This window comes from Halichoeres trimaculatus, unplaced genomic scaffold (genome assembly GCF_033239565.1).
Source record: "Halichoeres trimaculatus isolate MK-OKI-2021-1 unplaced genomic scaffold, fHalTri1.1 fHalTri1_scaffold_21, whole genome shotgun sequence".
Lineage (NCBI taxonomy): Eukaryota > Metazoa > Chordata > Actinopteri > Labriformes > Labridae > Halichoeres > Halichoeres trimaculatus.
In genome coordinates, this window is record NW_027437199.1 from 10,740,444 (window position 1) to 10,751,900 (window position 11,457).

Genomic DNA, 11,457 nt, shown 5'->3' on the forward strand with positions numbered 1-11,457 from the left:
TAGTAGGGTGCGATACAATGTGATGCGATATGATGCAATACGATACAATACAATATGGTACGATGTATCGTATCATATTGTATTGTATTGTATTGTATTGTATTGTACAATGCAATACAATACAATATGATGCAATGTGATGTGACAGGCTTTGATATGAAATGATGCCATAGGATACAATGTAATGGGATGCGATGGATGCAATTCAAAATGATGTGATGACATCTGCTTCAGTCTGATACAAAACAATAGATAGATAGATAGATAAGATAGATAAAGTACTTTATTAATCCCAGAAGGGAAATTCATGAAATATGATTGGAAACAACCAACAAGAAATGACACAACACAAACAGCATAATACAACATGGTGTTAACAAAAGGTAATGCAATGCTGTTTAAAACAATACAAAGCAATGCAACGCAAGAAAACCAATATGATACATGACAATACATTACATTATTAAACAAGACATCAAAGTTTCATATAGCACAATATGATGTATCTTAACTCATTTTGATTAATTATCAAAAGAAAGGGTTTAATATGATTCAATAATTTTAGGGAACGCTCAGAGCATTTGACAGAAACTGAATAAATCATAGTTATTAGCACCAAAACATATTTAAAGTAGGAACACAGACAATATTTTTTTCAATAAAACTACTTAAGTATAAAACCTATCATAACCAAGTTGTGCTAAATTGTATAATCATGTTGTACTCTTTCTGAAGATTTAGAAATGGGTTTCCAACTTTATTGGTTCAGAACTGTGTTCACAAAATCTGCGCTCAAGTCAGTGGGCGTAATTTATGACATATACCATATACCACTGAGAACATAAATATGTTTCACATTTTGAACAGAGTGTGACTGCATACACATCTTCTTTGTCCTCAGCCTCGTCTTCTTACATAACTTGGTGTTAGTGTCTTTGTCAGACTCAGTTATCCATGCGTCACATCTGGGTTTGTGTGCCTATTATCAAGCTTTTTTAGGTCAGATAATGTTTTTCAGACTTTAAATAGGTTCAACGGTCACTGGGTCAGAGAGAAAAACAGAAGACGTCTGAAAGAAGAGATAATGTTCAACTTCACAGAGACCCTCCGCCTCCTCCTCTCTGCCTCAGACTTATGAAGTTTTTTTTTAATCATTCACCACCTTTTATTTTCAGACTGTGCAGAGGAAGGTGAGAATCATGCAACAAAATCTCAAATAGATTTGTTTATGGTCCCAAAGTAAGAATGTGGAACAGTTTAAAGACATCAAAGCTGCAGAACAATGTGGATTTTGTTGATTCTGATATGGTTTCCTTGTAGTGGGTTTGCCATTGAGTAGTACAGAACAATGAGATATCAGCAGGCTTTGGGGTTTCCTACTGTGAAAGGATGATTTATTTTTCTCTATAAACAGAATTCACGGACTGTTTCAGATCAAATATTTACACTGACACACAAATCTGCTTGATGATGTGTCACTAAAGACGATCGGTGTGCAAATTTCCTGACTTCCTTTTCTTCACCTCTTGAGGACGGACCTGACAAAGTTTGACTTTCGACTTTCTGCATCACAATGTTTCAGAAAACTTAAGAGACAAGAAAATCTTTTCTTTTTCCTTTCAAGTGAACTTGGCCATAGGGAAGCCTTGGTCTAACTTACTATTTACAGTGAAACTGAGACTCACCATGAACAGATGAATGAGCTCTCCTCTGGGGGATGTCATGAACCAAGAACTGGTCATTTTTATTTGTAAACAAATTTGGAGAGGTGAATTTGAGCTCTCTTTTGATCTGATTATATCACTTGAAGTTGATAATGTAGTGCACTGAAAAGGAAGTCTGGACAGGAAGTCAAATCGCTGACAACACTGCAAATGCAGAGAAGTTCTTCCCAGGGGCCTATAATTGTAAAATGACAGTCAATGGTTTCTGAGATGCATTACAAAAAAAAGAGCAGAATCAAAAATATTTGGGTAGACAAAATGAAACCAGTAAGAACTTAGAATATGTATCAAAAAAAGATGATTGTTTTTTGAGTTTGCTTGCTTTCCTGCTAACTCTTTAAATTCTATATGTTTTTATGGTTTCTAATCAGACCCTCTCCTCTGAGTCATTCGTTTGAAATGTGTTATTATTACGAGAAGTTAAAAACACCACCTTCCAATTGGTATCCCTTTCATGTCATACAGTATCATATGCGACCTTATATGATCATGAACATGCTGTTCTCTGCTGCAGCTGCACATGTGACACATGATGACGAGGAGGAGGGTGATGATGGTGGTGGTGATACAGGCCGGTACCCAATAGGAAGCTGCAAAAATGCCTCTGTTTTCCTCCAATGAGACAAGTGGATGCTGAGGGCCCTTTTCATCTCTCTCTCTGTGTGTGTATGTGTGTGTGTGTGTGTGGGGGCTGCAGAGGCCACGTGTGGAGAGAGGTTGATGAGATCAGATTGGTCAGCAGGAGGAGGCGGGGCTTAAAGGCTGTTACATAACACACAAAACCCCCTATCAAGTGTCCTCCCTCTCCCTCTGTCTTTGTCCATCTGACGTGCCCACTCTCCTTCAACATGCAAATATCCCGCAGGGTTTTCTCACAGTTCTTCATGTTTGGACTCATCATCCTGCCGGCATCTTCAAGGATGTCCACACGGCCCCAAGCATCTTCAAGTTCAAGTACATTTGAAGTGACATTCTTTGAACATTTTGCAAAGAGTGCAAAATTTTTGTGTATGATTTAAAAAAAGAAATAGGGGACAGAACAGGACAGGATTATAAGATGAAAAAGGTAGGACATGATGAATATCTCACCTTAGGGACGTAAAAATGATATCTATAGGTTTTTTTATGAGGGGTAAAAAAACAAAAATTTAAAAAATTTAGTCCAGGAAAAGCTGTGCTCTTCATCTGTCATAGACATAAAGTTCAGGCCTCATTCTGGGATTTTTATGGGGGGTTTGGATGGAAAGTGGCAACTTTTCCCTTTTTTTTTCTCAATCATCTAGCCATCCATTCATCATCTTTCTAAATTTTCCTGCCTGGGTTTCAGTGGGCTGCAGGCTTTCCCAGCTGTCATTGAGGGAGAGATGGGGTACGCCCTGGACAGATCGCCATTATATCACAGGACTAACATGTTGGGACACACAAACATTTGCACCCACACCTACAGGCAATTTAGAGTCACCAAGCAACCTGTCAGTCATGTTTTTGGACTGTGAGAAAAAAAAGCCAGAGTTGCCGGAGAGAAGCCATAAATGCAAACTCAGCAGTACCCCATGATACTATCCCCATAAAATTCCCTGGCCTTTGCGCTTTCTAGAAACTCATGGACTATAGCCTGGCAACAATTCAGCATTATGATTCGCTATCTATCTAAAACAGATATGGTATGTTCTCCTGATTCAGCTTGCTCAGCTTGTTGGTGAATCCTTGGTGAATCCTTATCATATATATATATATATATATATATATATATATATATATATATATATATATATATATATATATATATATATATATATATATATATATATATATATATATATATATATATATATATATATATATATATATATATATATATATTATATATATATATATATATGTATATTTAAAATTGAAAAATGATTAACTGGTTGGGATCATGTTGGGAATTTAGAGCTTTAAAGCTCATTTCCAGGCACACCCAATTTAATCATCTGATGGATTCTGCACGAATAACAACACTTAACTTCATAAATACCCACAGCAGCTGTGATGAATGAGCAGTTTATCCTTTTACGTGCTTCATCCCATTTGATCTCAGGAGGTGACATGAGGTCAAAACAAAGGCAAACTCATCAGTCCATTTTAGCTCTGCTTACGCATCTCTTTCTTGTTTCCCTCTGAGGTCCAAATGTCATCACTGACTTCATGATTTTGACAAATTTGAAGTGTTAGTACAGCAGAGTATCAGAGCTATTTGCTTACCAACATTTGGAAGCTACTTTTCTCACAGAGTGGAGTGTTGGGAGCAGCTGCTTCTGTGCAGCATCTCTGCACAGCTGCAGGGTCACAGAGTGCATTCAGGGTTTTCTTCCTGGAGATAATGACTTGTTATGTCTTTGCGTGTGTGTGTGTGTGTGTGTGTGTGTGTGTGTGTGTGTGTGTGTGTGTGTGTGTGTGTGTGTGTGTGTGTGTGTGTGTGTGTGTGTGTGTGTGTGTGTTTCCTACAAAGTCAGCTGCAAAAATATTGCAGCTCACTGGGGGCCTTGACTGCTCACAGCCCCCTATTAAACTGTATCTCAAGTCCAATAACTTATTGGTGTGTTAGAAAAAAATAGTTTCAACATTTTGACAGCCCATGCAATACAAAACAACAATTGAACAACAAATTTTATGAACTGAAAGTTTTAGATGTAGTCACTGGTGCAGCAGCTTTTTATGACTTTAGCCCTTTCATCTGATGTCATGTTTGCAGACATGTTTTAAAGTTCTCCTTTACTTCCACCTTGCTTGTATTTTTGTGCAAACAGCTGAGTCAGCATCTCGATCCCACCTCCACCTGTGACCTGCTCTTCTCATGTCACCTCAAGTTCACCAGCATGGTGAGAGAACCCTTCTCCACACACAGGTCAGGGTTGCATAATCAGAGCAGTGTTTGAGCTGAGTTATTGAGTGCAACAAGCTGCTGTCAGCGAGCAGTTATTACCATAAATATAGAGGCCAAATGGACCGTGAAAGGCAAAGTTAACTCCTTACTGACATTGTGCAAGGTGAGGCAGCTCACATTGTGGGAAAGCCTTGAATCAATCAGGATACAGCAGTATGAATCACCAATTAGAACACAGCATGAGGACAAAGGAGTTATTGTGTCTTCATGGGTCAAGGGTCAAGTTAGAGCAGGACAGAAACTTACAAGTGAATGAGTGTAACTGGTGGAATAAAGATATCCTTTGAATTCATTTACAAACCCAAAATAAAATGTGACTAAGCTTCTTTCCTCCTCAAACATAGACCACTTTTTATTTTGAAACCTACAGTTCCAAGGTCACAGCCTGTACCTACTCCAGTGTGTTACTCAAATTAGAAATTCCTTTTTTGGACAAAAACTACAAAGACTGTTGGGATGTGCACTTTTAAGTCCTTGAGGGTTTTCTCAGGGTAAAATTTGCTGGGCCCCTCTTCAGCGCTCATTCCTCCCTTTCTGTGCAGCTTTGATTGTTGTAATGCTGGTGTTCTACCTGATTGTGACTGAGATAACTCAGCCTTAAGGGAGACACTTAAGGTGATGAGTCCCACAGGCTGCATGAATGTAATGTTACATATAATAAAGATAAGTTTTAAAGTACATAGGAAACAAAGCAAATCAGTGAAATAAAAAATGAGCAACAATACCACTTTTCAACAGCAGAGTGCGCTTTCTGCAATTTGTTTCTCCTGTTGGATAATGTTCTATCACTATCAATAAAAAATATCCCTCTCTATTTTTATGTCATATGTGTGGTTAAATGTGTCTAAAACAGATGGAAACCTTTGCTCTTTAAATATTGAGCCAATGCTTAAGTGTTAAAAACTGCAATTCCTTAAGTGTCCACTTGAGGCTGGCTGCAGAAGCACCACAAACCACATACACACCCATTCAAAAAATAGTGTTGGTCTGACTAGCTCAGTTCTTGTAACTTTACAAAGTTATCAACCTTACAAATTTTGGCCACATGAGGACATGGCTAGCTCTCTGTTTTTTACTAGTCTAACCAAAAATGTGTTGAGTCATCATTTCCAATATGACAACCGCTTACAGTAGGTATCAAAACCCTGCCTTAAAAAGAAATGATGCCATTACAGAGGCTACATCCACATATTTTACAGTCTTTACTCTACAATTGAGAGGTGAAAGACAACATTAAACAAGTTAAAAGTGTATCTCTCTTCATGGTGCTCTAAAATATCCATTCGTTTTACACTGTTTCTCTTTTCATCCTGTAACATTAACAGGGCCCTTTTAAACTAAAGCTATCATACTTAAATATATTGTTCAATGTAAATATTTAATAGCAGTCCAGTGAAGCACTAAAAGTTTTTTAGAGGTATTCCTTGAAACTACAGTGAAGGTTGTTGAAATGAAAAAGTAAGTGTTAGTGTTACTGAAGTACAGGTGCATGCAGGTGATACAGGTTTCAAAAATAAAAAACACAGTCCATACAGGTTATTATGCCTGCTGCCCTGACTTTCTGCTTTTACACTAAACTCATTTATGCTGAACATGCCACAAATTTATATAACAGGGACACACAAAAGGTCCATAAACATTATTCTGATGCAGAGGTTAAGGGAGAGAAAGGCTTGAAGAAGCTTGAGAAGAGAATCAAGACAAGAGAGGTTGTTTTTCTCTACATTAACATGGAACCAATTATCTAACAAGGAATGTGAAATGTGGAGTTTGTCACAACAAGCCCACACAACACACCCACACATGCAGATCAGCTGGTTCGGTTGGTTGGCACTGGTTTACCAATCTCACAAAAAAGCAGCCTCTTTCTTTCTCTCTGTCTCTCATTAAAAATGAAGAAAGCCTCTCTTTGCGCTGCAGAGGAAAAGTAGATCATTCACAAAAGACCCCTGAAAATGAATCCACAGTTTAATTTATCAGTGACTTCAACACAAAGACAACAAGCCTCTATTCTGTTTGGGTGACAGCAAAAACCTAGAAAGCACTCAGAGAGCGCAGACCTCCGCCAAGCATATTGTGATTGTCATGCAACACTTTAGTCCTACTTGAATGTTATACTACCTTTCAGCAGACTGTCTGCTACAATTTGGTGTTAGTTGGAGGTTTGTACGTTTGTACCCAGTACATATTTCATACTGTGGATCTTAGTATCCTGAATATTGGCAGGATCTGGATCATACTTTTACATCTGTGAGAAATTATGGTGACCTTGTCTTGTATAGTTTTCCAAAACAATCCGACCATTTATCATGGAGTTATATACACATATGGTGAAATGGGCCCTATCTCACAATGATAAAGAATCCTTTAAAAAAGTCCTGGATCCAGACCGTGATCCAGATCACCAACAAAATTTAGTCACTTCTTTTTTATTCTATTTTTAACAATTCCTGAAAATTTCATCAACATCTGTTGTTCACAGACAAACAAACATGAAACATAACCTTGGTAGAGGTAGTCAGCCAGACCCTGGCTTGATGCTAGCTAACCCGCTAACTCCAACCAGCTAACCCTAACCTTTACCCTCTTTATCCAACCATTCACATTACTAAACATGAATGGCATGAGACCACAAGCTATACTTCTTACACATTTTTTAATATACATTTGGTCCACAGGGGCCGCCAAAACAACACAAGCTTTAAGATTCTTACTGTTGCTTTAAATGTATTTCAAACTAAAAGCTATTTGGTGAAATATTTATGTTGACACTTTTTATTTCTGTATCTAAACTATTGTGGGAAAAAAGCAGTCTAGTCTGGTAGAATATGCAGTGATGATAAAGCAATGTGACATTTCATCAATTTACAGACTGACTAGAGTTTATTGAGTGTTTCTAACGGTCAAAGGTCAGGTCAGTATTTTACAGTTTAGTAGTAAAGCTGTCTGACACTGTTAGATGTCAGAAGCCAGCTTTCTTGAACTCTCTGGGACATCCAGCTGTTGCTTCACAACATCCTGCTGCTCTGAATCTTCAAATGCTGAATACAAAAAGTTATAAAAGTCTCTGCTAATGCACATAGCAACAGATTTATCATGTACACGTATGTAATTCAGGCTTTTCAACAAGGTGACCCTTCTCAACCAGCAGCCCAGAAGTATTTCCCGTGAGGCTCCCTCCTCCCTGCTAACAGAAACTTCACAGTTCTCGCTGTGGAGAGGAATCCTCCCCCTTCAAATTCTTCTCAGCGAGCCAAGCCAGGCCCCCTCGTTCATGTGACCAGGAACTGCTATTTCAGACTGACCTCCAGAATTCAGCTCAGGGTTGCAAGGACAATGGATGCATGAAAGCACGCATGAACATGTTTGCACATGCGCCAACATGCCCTGTGTCTTTCTTTTCTTTTCTTTTTTTTTGTCTGTGGGGAGGTGTCAGTTTGTCCCTCCTCAGAAAGAGACTAACCACAGCAGGCTGAGCTCCAAGTCTCTCTACAGCATCAACGTGTCAGCAGACATTCTGTCTGTTGGTTTTTCCATCATGAACATGTCAAACAAAGAGGATGGATTATTAAAGTACAGAGTTATGTTGGGAATTTAGACCCCTCTTTGGCCCTCTGACAAAGCTGGATTATCAACTGGGCAATGAAGAGAACTGTACCTGATCCAACAAGAGACTGAAATTTAAAGTTTTATAGGGAGGCCACTGAATTTATTCCCATGAAAAATAAAAAATGCAGAATTTCTTTAGCTAAAACAAAGCACACATTAATCCCATGGGAAACTTTTTCAAAAATCTTTCTGTTTGAATTTTTCCAAAGACATATACAAAACAAACAACGAACAAATATATAATCAAGGTAGGAATTTGCAGATAAGTAGAAAAAAAAACCCATCAGTATAGTATTGTTGGAACATTATATATATATATATATATATATATATATATATATATATATATATATATATATATATATATATATATATATATATATATATATATATATATATATATATATATATATATTTTTTTTTTTTTTTTCTCTACAGTCAAGCAAATAAGCATGTCAGTTATCTAATGTGCAAATGTAAGTGGATGTGCTTCTTTCCACGGTATGGAAAGATGCAGATTGACAGATGTAACACAGTCAGCTACATCCCTTGAAGTGTGACTGGAGGAGTGCCAAAGATAGCTATAGATGGGTATGGAACAACCACTCTGTTCAGGCAGTCAGAAATAGCTACAACAATAAGGGACCAAAAATCCTTAAGTTTATTCTCATGTGAAACTTAATCTTATTCTCTTAACAGCTTTTAATTCGTAAGAAAGAAAGAAAGTGGTGTTTAAATTCCCCAATCCCCTTACTACTTAGCCTATTCCCCATGTACCACTCCAGGCCAGTAAGTGGCAGTAAGAAGATCTTAAGACAAATTTCCTTTGTCTTAAAATGTCTTAAGAAGTCTTGAGACACTTTAATGGCTGGGTGTGACAATCATTTACAAAATTTCAAGAAGAAGAGGAGGGCCCTCAAAGCTGAGAAGTGTCACTAATGAAAACTGCAATACCTAAAGTGTCCACTAGAGGCTGTTACCAATGGGGAGTCAGTCTCCATAGAGCTTCATGTTAAAGTATCCAACTTTACAACAGAAATAAACATTTTTGAAGCCTCATACTGCTCTTTTTTTCCCACTATAACTGCGCTTAGCTGCAGAGTAACTTTGATCCTTTTTGACTGACTGTCTAGCTTCAAATAAACTTAATCAGTCATTTGTGCTCATTCAACTTTTGAAATCTTGTTTTTGTTACACTTCTTTCAACTTTGATCTTTTCGCAGCACAGTCAAGGCTGTGTTTAACATCTTTTCTATACCTTTGAAACGCTCTCTGTTATTTGTGTCATTGCCTCCTAAATATTGTATGAACACATTTTCAGTCACTCTGTAGAGCCTTTGGATACTTTGTGTGTGAAAGCCTCTCTACAAATATCCCCCCTCCCACCACCACCACTTACAATAATTCCTTTATTCTGTTCAGAAAACCACAGAGCTGCAGCCGTGGCCTTGAGTAAACTCTGAGCTCTGTAGGTATGTGCCATAACCACGGCAGAACTACGACTTGACATGTGCTGCTAATTAACTGCCTGCTGTGGTTAGAGTCTATATGTTGACAAACAGCTGTGAAAGATCTATAAAATATCTGCTTTTACAACTTGACCGACTTTCACCAAGAGAAATAATAAGCTTTATATCCTTTCTGTTTACTAAAACTGAGTAACTTGGCCTTTAGTGTAGCCAGAACATTGCTAGAATCAACTTTTAGCAGCAGTTTTTTTTTTTTTTACAAGTTTAATGCATTGTTATTTGGTGTAATTTGAGGATCATACAGTAAGTCATTAGATATTTATTTAGCTGGTAGTGCCACAAAATATAGAAGACAAACTTGTGAGAGGCTGGAAAAATATGAATAAATGATAAATAAATAGATGAATTTATTATTATTATTATTATTATTATTATTAATAATAATAATAATAATAATAATGATAACAATAATAATAACAATAATAATAATAGTAATGATAATATAATGGTTGTGCTATAGTTTTCTCTACTAATGTGGTATGTGGGGCTAAAGACAAAAAAACTGCCATATCTTTTGGACACTTGGGGCTATTGGAACCAGATTTGGTGGAAATCTGTAGATACTTTATCTGAGAACCCTGACCAAATTTGGTGCAATTTGGCTAACAGGTGGCGCTGTGGCTGCATCACATTGAAAAAAACTATGTAATAAATTGCAATAACATGCATTTGGTGAGACATAGCACATGATTAGAGCAGGAAATGTGGAGAGGAGAATATGGGATAAGAAATACAGTGAAACAGTTGAGGAAAGAGGTCTGATAAGTGACTGCTGCGATCAGCTCTATAGGCTCTGTGGGCATACCCTTAAATGGTGCCCCTCATCAGAGCTTTCCATTCAATCCAGTTCACATCGTTATTGATGCGATCCCAATGAAGAGTGTTGTTGAGTTAGAAGTCAATGGGATTTGTCCAGCAGCAGTTTGGAGAGCAAAGCAATCAGGCCAATTTGATAGGGGATGACTGCCACCAAAGAGAATTCCCTAAAGCCCTGATACAAAGACCGGAACTATGGCCTTTCCTTTGTCTTGTATCATCTTTTCAGGAATCTTAAAACAGCAAAATTATCAACCATACATAACAACTAATAAAATGTTGAAATGTTGATTAGTTTTCTCTCTAAGAGAGAAAAGAAAACTTATCGATGAATCACTTTGTCTTTTCCAACTTTTTCACATTCATCAAACTAAAAACATCAGAAATCACTTTGAAGCATCAAAGCTCCAGGTTCACAGGGTTCACCGATGTGTAATGTTTCTCTCTGCCTGCGTACACTCAACACAGTGTAATGGAAACATAGTTTGTGTTGGAGCTGATAATACAGGCCGAGGCCTCACTGTTCCTGATGGAGCCCACAGCTGTTCCCATCAGCAGTCTGATGTGTCAAAGATGGAGCCTTAAAATAGAGCACGGACCGAGTCTGAGCTGCAGGAACAATGCTCGAATACGGGACTTCATGTATTCACAGGTTACCATTAAACCTGGAAATGACCCTTTATTCCTCACAGGGTTGATGTTTTATTCAGCAAGCAGGAAACACACAAATGGAATCCATTTCCCATGACCCTTTGCAGCCTCACAGCTCCATCAAGTAAAAACATTCACACAGAAATCCTGCTTTTTTCCATCAGAGGACAGTGGTGCTGTACAAGGCGAGTGTTGTATG